Here is a 13,992-nt window from a genome sequence, read left to right on the forward strand (position 1 = left end):
TAGTACCCAAACATGGTCATTCCCAAGTTCAAGGTGTCGGACTTTGACAAGTACAAGGGGACTACTTGCCCCAAGAACCATCTAAAGATGTATTGTCGGAAGATGGGGGCATACGCAAATGATAAGGAACTACTGATACATTTCTTCCAAGAAAGTCTTACTGGGGTAGCTGTTACCTGGTATGCTAACTTGGAACCTTCCCGAGTCCATTCTTGGAGGGACCTAATGGTTGCCTTCGTTAAGCAGTATCAGTACAATTTTGATATGGCTTCGGATAGGATGCAACTATAGAACATGTGCAAAAAAAAAAGAGCATGAATCCTTCAAGGAATATGCCCAAAGGTGGAGGGATGTGGCAGCTCAAGTAGCGCCCCCAATAGTAGAGAAAGAGATTATCACAATGATAGTAGACACGTTACCGGTGTTCTATTATGAAAAATGGTTGGTTACACGCCTTCAAGTTTTACAGATTTGGTCTTCGCCAGCGAAAGGATCGAAGTGGGTCTGAAAAGAGGCAAATTTAATCATCCTGCTTGGACGGCTGAGAAAACTGGGGCAAATGAAGAGGGTGAGAATGAAGGAGAAAACCATGTTGCGACTGCCGTTCCTACATGGCCAAGTTTCCCACCAACCCAACAATGTCATTACTCAACCAATAACAACCCTTCTCCTTACCCACCACCCAGTTATCCACAAAGGCCATCCCTAAATCAACCACAAAACCCACCCACCACACAACCAATGCTAAACACCACCTTTAGCACGAACCAAAACACCAACCAAGGAAGGAATTTTGCAGCAAAAATCCTATAGAATTCACCCTAATTCCGGTGTCATATGATGACTTGCTCCCTTATCTACTTGATAATGCAATGGTAGCCATAACCCCTGCTAGGTTTCCTCAACCTCCATTTTTCCAAGGATACGACTCGAACGCAACATATGCATATCATGGAGGAATTCTGGGATATTCCATTGAGCATTGTATGACCTCGAAGCGTAAGGTGCAAAGTCTAATTGATGCGGGCTGGTTGAAATTTGAGGAGAATCGCTTGTGAATCCTAACATTGACAAGCGACACCACACATGGGGCAATTTTGAAAGCTGTTGTTAGATGTCTCTAATGACTCATTATGATTTTCAAGTTTATGCCATTATTATAAACCACAATTACAATGCCAAATAAAATGGATAAGTTTGACATCCTTATCTCTCTCATCCTCTCACAAACACATCTTTGCTTATTCAACTTCCACCGGAATGTGGGTGCAAGCCATTGGTTTTTTTTTCTCAAGCGACATGCACTCCTGAGTTTGGACTTCCAAGACCGTTCAATCAGAAATTACTCGTGCTACATATTTGGTGAAGGTTCCGTAAAACGACGAGTAAAGCAAAAAAAAAGTTCAAAAAGAAAAAAGGAAAAAACATTTGATTGACTGTGTTTTCAAGTAAAATATAGACGCTCATGAGACCTCATTTTAGCATTCCAGAAAGTTTGTCTTTTTTTTAGAGAGAAGTGAGTTATCAAGAATAGGAGTCATTTGACTTAACCCGTCAACTGAAAAAAAAATCCTTCAACTATTTCTCATCCTTGAAAAATTCTTTTTGCAAGAATCAACCGCTTATTTCATTCTTCCTTGCTACAAGGTTGTAAAAACAAAACAACAATGGATGCCTTAGAGCCCTACACTAGGGCAATGAGGGGCACCATGCATAAACCTTAAGCAAACCTAGAGGCAGATTAGAAGTTCTCATCCAATAGGTTCCCTGCTACAAGGTCATGACGAAAGGCAATGATTGATACCTCAAAGCCCTACACTGGGGTAATGAGGGGCACCATGCATAAACCTCAAGCAAACCTAGGGGCAGATTAGAAGTTCTCACCCAATAGGTTCCCTGCTACAAGGTCATGACGAAAGACAACGATTGGTACCTCAAAGCCTTACACTGAGGCAATGAGGGGCACCGTGCATGAGCCTCAAGCGAACCTAGGGGCAGATCAAAAGTTCTCACCCATCTATGTTTTTTTAAACAAAAAAAGGGGGGACAAACCCTGATATTTCAATGGATTGATTAAACATCAAATGGCTCCATTGTCATCACTCCAAAATGGTCAAGTGACTAAATCAAATAGAACATACACTCTAAGGGAGTTCCCAGAGAGATTTGCAAAAGATAGGATAAGGTTGCATGAATTATCACCTTTTTCAAAAGGACAGTCAATCTGTGTTTTCCAAAAATTAAATCAAAATCAAAACCATAAAATAGGGAAAGAATGTCATGAACATTGTACAACTTTCCATTACATTGCATTGTTTCATATGAAGTCCGCATTTACCAAATTTCACGACAAAGGTTGTATGCATCTGCATCCCTAAAATTCATGTTAACTGCATAGATTTCCTACATCTAATGTCCGATCTTTTGAATTTGGAAATGACCGGCTCTCTCAATGAGTCAATCTCATGCTTTCTCATAAGGGTGGACCCTTGGGTACTAGTACCCTCACCTTCAGAGGACTACAGGTCCTCGCCTTCAGAGGACTGCACGCCCTCGCCTTCAAAAGGCGACACGTCCTGAACTTCGGAGGGCTGCACGCCTTCGCCTTTAGAGGGCTACGCGTCCTCACTTTCAGTGGGCTCCATATCCACACCTTAAGAGAATTTAAGGTCCTCTGCCCTTAAATGCTTAATCGAGACTTGAGCTCCTGGTTAAGGGGCCAGTAATTTCCTTTTATCAGTTCCTGGGTCACCCCCTGATATTGGAAGGTGACCAACTGTGCAAGCACAACCAGAGAGGGAGGCTATCACCCAGCTACTATGCATACCGGGGCAAGATTTCACCCGTGCCGTTGCAAAGTGATGAGTGTGGATCATGCGCACCAACATGACCACTCTTACACAGATATGGATGACGTTACTACTTAGCAACATTCTACCCAGCGACTGCAATGCCGATCTCCCCCTACGGAAGTATCAGTTGGTCTGTGCCATCGTGACATAGGTAAGTATGCACATGGCTCAACTGATTTCTGATGTCATCTATTGTTTGCAGGGATCACGCCCACGAGACACCTAGTGGACCCAGAGAAGTCCAACAGGGCCTTGGGGTTTCCAGCTCTGGTTACGGGTCTCTATCCATCCTGCTGGGTGCCCGTCCCCCCCAGCAAGGTCATGCCATCGTGACATAGGTAAGTATGCACGTGGCTCAACTGATTTCTGATGTCATCTATTATTTGCAGGGGTAGCGCCCATAAGACACCCAGTGGACCCGAAGGAGCCCAACAGGGCCCTGGGGTTTCCAGCTCTGGTTACAGGCCTCTGTCAGTCCTACAGGGCACCCGTCCCCCCAGCAAGTTCATGCCATCGTGACATAGGTAAGTATGCACATCTCTCAACTGATTTCTGATGTCATCTATTGTTTGTAGGGATCATGCCCGCAAGACTCTCAGTGGACCCGGAGAAGTCCAACAGGGTCCTGGGGTTTCCAGCTCTGATTATGGGCCTCTGTCAGTTCTACGGAGTGCCTGTCACCCCTAGCAAGGTCATCAAGCCCCCTACTAACCGAGCTTTCATCAAGAAATACTGTGCCCCTAGGCAGGCGCAGGGCGAGACACCACAGCAGCCTGGGGATGGCCGGCAACAGGCAACAAACGCACCGCCGCCACCTCCAAAGCCCCTCAGCTCATCTACAAAAGCTGGAGCGTTGCCTATGACCTGTGGTCGACCAGTAGGCAACCAAGTCCAAAGCCAAAGATAAGCAAAAGTACTAGGTCCATGACCGACAAGTCATCACGCGTCCAGCTCAAGACGTTAAAGAAGCGCTACTAGGAGGCAACCTAGTACCCTTTAAATTTCTGCTTGTTATTTGATCACCCTTTGTTTCTCAAGTCATAGTAGGACACACCTAGTTGCTTATGATCCTAGGAATCTAAATAAAACAAGCACAAGCTCGGAAGGTAGTCATACCTCACTAAATATATGTATGTGTGTTTAGGTAGTGAAAATACCTTAGATATGCATGTATGTAATTTAGGTAGCAAAAGATACCTCACAAAATACATATATGTATGTTAGGTAGCAAGATACCTTGTATATGCATGTATATAGCAAAAATACCTCACAAAAATATAGATATGTTTAGGTAGCAAAATACCTCATAAAAAAAAAAGAAAACAGAAAAGTAAAATATTGTCTAGCTGAAAAGCCAACATGCTTTTGAAGAGAAATAACTTTCAGCTTTTCTTTCAAAAAAGATTCACTGATCATAACCAGTTTTAGAAAAAATGTTTATACACCTGAAGGGTGAATGCTGTGAAAATTTTCCCGAACACCCAAAATAGACTCGGATGAATGCATGAATTGATAAAAGAACATATTTTGGAAACACTGGGTTGACTTAAATAGGGAAATTGAATCCTGAGCCCTAGGGTCACATAACCATAAAAACTTGATGCTTGAGTGTCCACATGGGTGCATGCATGACCAGTTTTGCATAAAATTTCTTAATCATCATTGTTGCATGTGTATCATGGAAATAATGTGGGACATCCCCTTTATCCCCGAACCGCTGGCCAAACCCTGACATATATCATGTCCAGCCGTTCTACAAGCCTTGAGCCAAAATCCCAACTTACCATAAACCTTGACCCAGGGTGAGAATGTCAATCCTTGCCCTTGGAAGAAAACAAAAAAGAAAATTCCCAATCAAAGAAAGGGAGAAAGCAAAAAAGGAAGAAAATTCCCGATCAAAGAAAGGGAGAAAGCAAAAAAGAAAGAAAATTCCCAATCAAAAAGTGGGAGAAAGCAAAAAAAGAAAGAAAATTCCCGATCAAGGATTGGAAGAAAACAGAAGAAATATGCAGAAAGACCTTTGGACCAGACAATATCTGAACAAAACAGAATTGTCACCAAGTAAAAAAAAAAACAAACCATTCCCAAGAAAAAGTCCTATTGATCTATGACCTAAAGTGACCCTCTCCCTTTGATTGCCAACCAAAATCCTGTGCGTCGGTGACTTGTTCGCCTCACACTAAACAAAAACAAAAAAGGAAAAGGCCAAAAACACTCAAAGCCAAATTTCCCACCAAGAAAACAAACCATTCCCAAGAAAAAGTCCTATTGATCCATGATCACGCATGTAATCTTTGATTTGATAGGAAATGATTTGCAAAATCAAGTCATGACATATCTATGGTTCGGAATTAGGATAAAACACTTACCTGTGTGAGATTGATACACTTTAAGTGATTTTCTTCTATTTTTGTTGAACTGAGTGCTTCCTCTAAATGGTCATTTAAAAACGAAATGCTAACATCCAAAATCTCATTTACGGTTATGAGAAAGTTTCATCAACATACTCTCCTTCCCCGATAGACACATTGTTTTTCATCCAAAAAGCATATGTTGCTCTGATCAGTTGGAAGTTTTGTCTCTTTACTAAAGCATGTTCGCATTTTAGTGAAGAAAACACCGAGACTATTTTTAGTCTCACAGTTATCAAGAACTACGTAGGTCTGAGTTCCTCGTCACAAATTGAGGATACGTAGGAGCAAAAGCCCTGCTTTTGTCGACCACACCACCTTTTGTTACCGTGACCCAAGAGTCCGGTGGCATGCAGAACCACATGACCGTGGGATCCCCAGATTTGTATTCTTTTCATTTTTATGTTTCATCATTTATCATTTGTATGTTATCTTGTTTCTATGACTTGAGGGACTAACGTTTGTTTCTGTTGTTTCGATTGTCATTTTTTTTATGCATAAATTTTGTTTGGATTGTTGCGTTAGTGCTTATTTCATTATTGTTGATAATATTTGTTGAAATTTTGGAACCGTGTAGAGTTTTCGTTTAGGAACGTCATCCTAAAATAAAACGAACGAACGTCGTGATAACGCCAAGAATAGAAAAAGAAAGAGGCGTTGTGAACAAAATGTCATATCTCTATATAAAGAAAAGAAGAGTTTTTGTATATAAACCATGTGTGAAAAGAGTTTTTGTATATAAACAATGTGTGAAAAGAAATTCTTGTATATAAGCAATGAGTGTATATAAAGGAATTTTTTATATAAAACAACGAGTGTATATTGAAAAGGGGAAAAGAAATCTTTGAAAAGGAATAGAGATTTTATATAGACCATGTCGGTATAGAGAGAAAGAGTTTTTCAATGTGTGTGTATATAGAGAAAAAAGTTTTTTTTCGTGTATAGGAACGTAGGTGTTCAAAGAAAAAAGCTTTTCTCATAGATAACGATGGATGTATAGTTTTTTGCAAACATGAAGCAAAAAGAAAAGAGAAAGAAAGACCTCGAAGGTCGGCATGTTATGGTCATAAGGAAGCACAAATCATTCGTAGAGAGCAAATATATCTTTTGGAAACAAGAAACTGACGCTAAGAGTTTATTTTCCAAAATAACCGAGATAAGAATGGATGGATTCGTTGAACCAATGAAAGGACATAATTTGGAAACATTGGGTCTACTTGCATAAATCCCAAGCCTTAGTATCATAATGCCATAAGTTGGATGCTTGAGTACCCACCTAGTTGTATGCATGACTAATTTTGCGCGTTGTTTCCAAATCATCATTGTTACGCGGGCCTCGTGGAAATAATATGGGAGTTCAACCCGAAACCGACACTCTGGCACATGAATTTGTTTTGCCCCAAATATCAAAAATCGGGCACGTGCGGTGAAAAGACCATGTTGAGACAGAACCTTAAGCTACCTTGAACCTTGGCCCATGAAGAGAATCCTCATCCTTCCCCTCGAAGAAGAGGACAGCAGAATCTCCTCAAGGGAGAGTGAATAACAAATGCTAAAACTCGAATTCCCAATCAAAGATAAAAAAAAAAGGAGGAAAAGAAATGAAAAGAAATAAAAGGAAGAAATGAAAAGAAAGAAAAGAAAAGGAAAAGAAGGATTCCCGATCAAAGATCGGAAGAAAGTAAAAAGGAAAAGATCGGAGGAAAACAGAATAATTCCCGATCAATAAAGGAAACCAAGAAAGAGAATAGAAGATCTTCAGACCAGATAAATTTTCGGTGAGGTAAATGACCACCGGCAAAGGGAAAACCCATTTTGAAGTGGTTCTTCCTTTGGGATTGTCATTCAAGGTCACTCCCGACTGGCGATGTCCCGCCCTACATAAACAAAGAGGAAAAGACCAAAACACCCAGCTTCCTCTCCAAAAACACTACCCTCGAGAAAATCCTATTGATCCGTGATCGCACGTGTAATCTTTTGGTTTGATAGGAAATCATGTGCAAAATAAAGTCATGGTACAACTATGGTTTGGAATTAGGGTAAAACACTTACCTGTGTGAGTTTTTATACAACATGAGTGATTTTATTCCCAGTTTCAGTTTGACCCGACGTTTCCCTTAAATGTTCATTTAAAAGCTAAACGTTGACATCCTACCCTTCATTTTCGGTTACATGGAAAACTATTTTGGCATAAGCATATTGTTTCTCTAAAATATGGTGCTCTCGTGAATGATTTATTTTTCCTTGCTAAAGCATGTTCGCCTTTTAGGTGAAAGAACCTGGTGGACCATTCGGTCCTACCATCAAATCTTATTCGGAGCCCCATGAATTGATTGCCATTCATGCATCCTCCACCATCGAGTCCGGAGCCCCACGAATTGATTGCCTAGCGCTGTTCATGCATTCTCCACCATTAAATCTTATTCGGAGCCCCATGAATTGATTGCCATTCATGCATCCTCCACCATCGAGTCCGGAGCCCCATGAATTGATTGCCTAGCGCTGTTCGTGCATCCTTCATCATCAAATCTTATTCGGAGCCCTATGAATTGATTGCCATTCATGCATCCTCCACCATCAAATCTTATTCGGAGCCCCATGAATTGATTGTCATTCATGCATCCTCCACCATCGAGTCCGGAGCCCCACGAATTGATTACTTAGCGCTGTTCGTGCATTCTCCACCATCAAATCTTATACGGAGGCCTATGAATTGATTTTCATTTATGCATCCTCCACCATCGAGTCCGGAGCCCCACGAATTGATTGCCTAGCACTGTTCGTGCATCCTCCACCATTAAATCTTATTCGGAGCCCTATGAATTGATTGCCATTCATGCATCCTCCACCATCGAGTCCAGAGCCCCACGAATTGATTGCCTAGCGCTGTTCGTGCATCCTCCACCATCAAATCTTATTCGGAGCCCCATGAATTGATTGTCATTCATGCATCCTCCACCATCGAGTCCGGAGCCCCACGAATTGATTGCCTAGCGCTGTTCGTGCATCCTCCACCATCAAATCTTATTCAGAGCCCCATGAATTGATTTCCATTCATGCATCCTCTGCCATCGAGTCCGGAGCCCCACGAATTGATTTCCTAGCGCTGTTCGTGCATCCTCCACCATCAAATCTTATTCAGAGCCCCATGAATTGATTGTCATTCATGCATTCTCCACCATCGAGTCCGGAGCCCCACGAATTGATTGCCTAGCGCTGTTCGTGCATCCTCCACCATCTTTTTCAGAGCCCCATGAATTGATTGTCATTCATGCATCCTCCGTTATCAAGTATAGAGCCTCTGGTGAGGGGAAAATACGGTTTTTTTGTTATTTTCCTAATCGGTTCCTTCACTAAACATGTGTATACGTATATATTATGTTATTTTTGTTTGTTTTTTTGTTTTGTTTTGTGTTGTGCAGAGAAAGAAGAAGGAGAGACGGGAGTCAATTATTTCAAATCGTTTTGGGTTGGAACTATTGTGATTGAGACCAATTAAATCCCCATGATGGGCAAAGGATGGCCTTCGGGAGTCATCATAGATTAATTACGGAAAAGGGCTAAGATGGACGAAATCAGTGTTTTATCTTTACTTTCCTCCTATCTCCGATAAAAGGTAAGTAAAGAAGGACAACTGTCATACCCTAATTTCGTCCGGGGACCATTGTTTGATGGCATACAACCTTTGCTTGACCGCTTCGAGGAACTTGACACCCATCGTTAAGCAATCCGTGAAGTTCCGTGACATGTCGGGAGTCGAAAGGAAATATTATTGCGCAATCCGTAAAGTTCCGTAACATTCAGAAGCCGAAGAGGGGATGGTTGCATAATTCGTAAAGTTTCGTGACATTACGGAAAGAAAACAAGTATCGTTACGTAATTCGTGAGGTTCCGTAACGTTACGAAAAAAGAATCGAGTGAATAGGCAATTTAGTCCCTGAGATTGTACCCATTTTGCATATTAGTTCCTAACTTAATATTAAATTCAAAATAGTCCCTATCTTTGCATAAGTGTTGCAAAATGGTCCTTCCGTTAAATTTTAAAGTAATGCCGTTAGTGAGGTTAATTTTAGTGGCACGTGGACTATCCAACGTGGCACTAAAGGATGACGTGGCATGACACATGAACATGTCTCCTAAAAGATGTCACGTCATTTGATGATAACAAAACGAGTAAATAGGCAATTTAGTCCCTAACTTAATGAAAAATTCAAAATAGTCCTTATCTTTTGCATAAGTGTTGCAAAATAGTCCCTAACTTAAAAGATGCCATAAATCATGCTTAAAGTGTCCATGCATTGCAATGGTTGTGCCTTGCACGATTTCTGGTGGCGCAGATTCCTCCTTGGATTCCTTGTCATCTTTTGATTCCTCTGGTTTTTTCTCTTATTCTTCATTTGCTTTTTTCTCCTCCACTTTGTTTTCCTCTGGTTTTTTCTCTTCCTATTCAAAACACACACAAAAAAAATCAGAACCCAGAATGATACATTGATGGTAATTGAAGAAAAAAAAGAGAGGAAAAGAGAATGGTTATGCAGACCTCACCCGTTGGTGTTGACGGCTACATAGATAAGGTTGTTGATGTGAATTTTTGGTTCTTTTTATTTGTGCAAGTGTGTGTGGGTTCTTTTTCGTATGTATGCCTCAATTGGTTCAGAACCATCAAATTTGAAGAAGCCACTCATTCTATCATCATCAAATGACGTGGCACTAAAATTGACCTCACTAACAGCGTTACTTTAAAATTTAACGGAAGGACTATTTTGCAATACTTATGCAAAAGATAGGGACTATTTTGAATTTTTTTATTAAGTTAGGGACTAATATGCAATAGGGGTACAAAGTCAGGGACTAAATTGCCTATTTACTAGTTTTGTTATCATCAAATGACGTGACATCTTTTAAGAGGCACGTCCACGTGTCATGCCACGTCATCTTTTAGTGCCACGTTGGATAGTCCTCATGGCACTAAAATTGACCTCACTAACGGCTTACTTTAAAATTTAACGGAAGGACTATTTTGCAACACTTATGCAAAGATAAGGACTATTTTGAATTTAATATTAAGTTAGGGACTAATATGCAAAATGGGTACAATCTCAGGGACTAAATTACCTATTCACTCAAAAAGAATCAGAAAAAAGGGGGCAAGTGGGTGTATTTAGTAAAATGGGGGGTGCAAATAGTAATTTTCAAATCTGGGCCCAGAGGTTTCTGGGCAATTTCTTGCTTAAGGTGGAAGCAACCTAGCTCGCCTGGGCGAGCTAGGTGGCAACCACCTCCCCCGTTTTGTTAAAAAATGGGCTTTCGGGACACCCGTAATGCTTCCGTAAAATTCCCATAACTCTAAATAAGCATATTTCACTTAATATGGGTGAGAAAGAAGAGAAAAAGGAAGAAAATCAAGTCCTATAGGCTTCCGTAACTTTTCCATAAATTACGAAAGAAGGGGGTGAACTTATCAAAATGGGGGGGGTGCAAATAGCAATTTTCAAATTTTGATTTGGGCCTTTGAGACTGTTTTTCGAAGCCCAGCTTGCCTGGGCGAGCTGAGCTCACTTGGGCGAGCTGGGCGGCAACCTCCTCCCCTTTTTTCCTGTAAAAAGGCAAAAGGGGTTGTTCTAAGGGTCCCTAATCCCCCTGACTTTGCATTTCAGCTGTTGTGGGTGAAAAAAAAAATTTCCGTGAAGAAAATCCAAGGCGAGGTGCTTCCGTAACGCTTCTGAGATGTTTCCGTGAAGGTTTTCCTCCGTTCTTCATCCGTTCTTTGTTCTTCAACGGGTAAGTTTCAAAATACGAGACTTTTAATTCATTTCTTGTTTTTTTGGCTTTCATCTTTATTTCGTTCAATTTCAGTTTCTTTTTCTTCCGTTTTTAACGAGCTTTAACCGATCGTTTAAGCCGTTTTCTCACCTAATAAATGATAAAATGAATTTCAACTGATCATTTGTGTTATAATCTCGTTTAATCACTATTAAAGTAAAGTCTAACCGATTGTTCACGCCGTAACATCGGTTAAACAAAAAAAAAACAAAATAATAATAGAATAATCAAAATATCTTTGAATAAAATAAAAAAAAAATCAATCGGACGTTTTTCTTTGGAAGTTTTCTTGGATCAATTGACTAATAACGAAAGTGAAACTAAGGCTAAAATCAACTCACAAATCAAGTTTTGTCCGCAAAAATCACTGAAAACCGCTTTGGGGTCCAACGCCTTAAACAGTCCTCTTTGCTTTTATCGGTTAACATGGACCGTTCAAAAGCATAAAATCAACACATCACTTTACTGCCTTTCGCGAGAACTACGTAGGTCTGATTTCCTCTTCGATGGAGGATACGTAGGAGCAAAAGCCCCGCTTTTGTCGACCTCGTGAGATGGTTAGAGGTCCAACGTCTTAGCTTTTCTCACCAAGTAAAATGGACCATTTTAAGGTCCAACGCCTTAAATGACCACCTTTCAAGTAAAAAAGAATCACTTGATTCGCCACTTTTGAAAGAACTACATAGATCTGATTTCCTCTTCGATGGAGGGTACGTAGGACCAAGAGCCCCGCTTTTGTCGACCTCAAAAATAAAAAAGAAATAAAGGTTTAAATACATAATTTCACACAATTCTAATCTAAGACTGTTGTCCTTTGGGACAAACGTGAGAGGTGCTAATACCTTCCTCAAACGTAAAGATAACTCCCGAATCTGGAATATTCTTCATGACCGGTTTCCTTTGGTTTTTCTAACGTTTTCCTTTCAATAAACGTTGGTGGCGACTCCTCGCATTTTCCTTCTTTGGAAGACGCACCCGTGAGCCTCGCCTCGCTCGCCCACAAAAGGGTAGGTTGCGACAATGAGAAATAAGATTATAAATGAGTTCATCTATAAAATGTCTAATTAAACCACATACACGTTCACATTCAAAACCCCACTCTTCATCAGACATAGAATCTGGCTTCTTTGTGCCAAAGATCGGAATATGCATATTCTTCACAAATAACAAGTCTCTCATCTTGCTCTTCCAAAAGTGATAGTTTGCTCCACTCAAAGATACCATCTTCATATGTGTCTCCATCGTTCAAGCAAGTAAAAAAACAACCCTTTAACCAAAGAACTCTGATACCACTCTAATGGGGAAAACATGCCAACACAATAACAAATTCAATAACAGAGCAACAGGTAGCGGAAATAAACCCCCCCAAACTTGCAAGAACCTGTGAGGAGCACCAATAAAATATAGAGCACAAAATAGAAATCAAGAGCACACAAGAGACGCAATTTGTTTAACGTGGAAAATCCATCAATGCAAGGGTAAAAATCAAGGGTCTTCCAGATCAAAGAAATAACTCTACTATAATCAATAAAGGTACAAGAAAGTCTCCAACAAGTGCACCAAAACATGCTACCAACAGCCAAACCAAAACCAAGCACCAATGCTTATAATAGAGAAACAAGAAGATGGAAAACATCAAATGCAGAGCAGGAAATGCGAGACACTTATCTCCCTCTCTGAATATTTCTTTTACAATTCAATCAGTCAATTTGAATTATCACGTGTGTAGAACCTACTGTCAAAAAATCAGCCTGATCCAACGGTGAACGAATTCGCAATTGCAATCTGAAAAACGCTCTCTAGTGGGTGTGCGAAAATCACAATGACTTTTCCTCTCCTTTTTCTCTCAATGTTTTGTAACTGTTTTCCCTCATAAATGAGTTTCTCTCTTACACTTTAATCTGACCCCTCTCCACTTAAACAAGTGAGACAAAATAAGTCTTCTCATTTGGGCCTTTACTCCACATAGGAAGTGTGACACCCTTTACCCCGTACATATATGTACTAATAATAAAAGGAAAAGAAATTATAATTAATTAAAAGTTTTTAAAACACATTTAAATAAAATCCTTTCAAAAGAGTTCTCACATTTACTTTTTTTTGCATCATAATAAAACTTGTCCAAATAAATAATAAAATCATCTCGGCTCAAATAAGGTCGTTTAAGACTTTATGCAATTAATATAGAAACTTATACCCCCAATGTGTTACATCTTATCAGAGCATTGTGTTCCCGCGTCCTCTAGCATGAGATTCTCCATAGCCATTCACCTAACCATCTGCTCCCACGAACACAAAGTTTGAGATCATCATAGGATCCAAACACAAATAGCACACGGGGAGTGAGTTTTCACATTCCTAACTAATAGAGAGAAATAGGACAACTAGATCTAAATATCATGTAAATGAGATACAACTTACTTAAACATAGCTCACGTAATTCCATCACTTTGTCGCATAACATCACATCACAACACAACACTGAGACTCAAACCTATATGCAATGTGGTACCATGGCAGTGAAAAACTGTCATGGGGCGCTTAGGAGTACATAACAAGTCACACCACACAATGGGTATGTCAGGTCACTCTCACTATGTAAAATCATAAGGTGACCAGTTAGGGCCACTTCGTTTTGCAAGAATGCTATAATCATATGGGATCAACATAGGCTTAAAGGAGCACTCAAACTGAGTGTTTTTACCCCCAAGGCCTAGACTCCGAAGAATCTGTTAGGGCCCCATCTTCTTGATTCTGGTCCAACCCCTAAAACAATTTTTTTTTTTACACACAAACATTGCTCATAAATTATACAATACCCATGACCTCACACTAGTGTTTCAAACATGTTTAACACATTGCGCTACAATTTAACATTGGTTCCTAACAAGGAAACCTACAAGTTC

Source organism: Glycine max, chromosome 1, assembly GCF_000004515.6.
Source record: "Glycine max cultivar Williams 82 chromosome 1, Glycine_max_v4.0, whole genome shotgun sequence".
In the NCBI taxonomy this organism is placed as follows: Eukaryota; Viridiplantae; Streptophyta; class Magnoliopsida; order Fabales; family Fabaceae; genus Glycine; species Glycine max.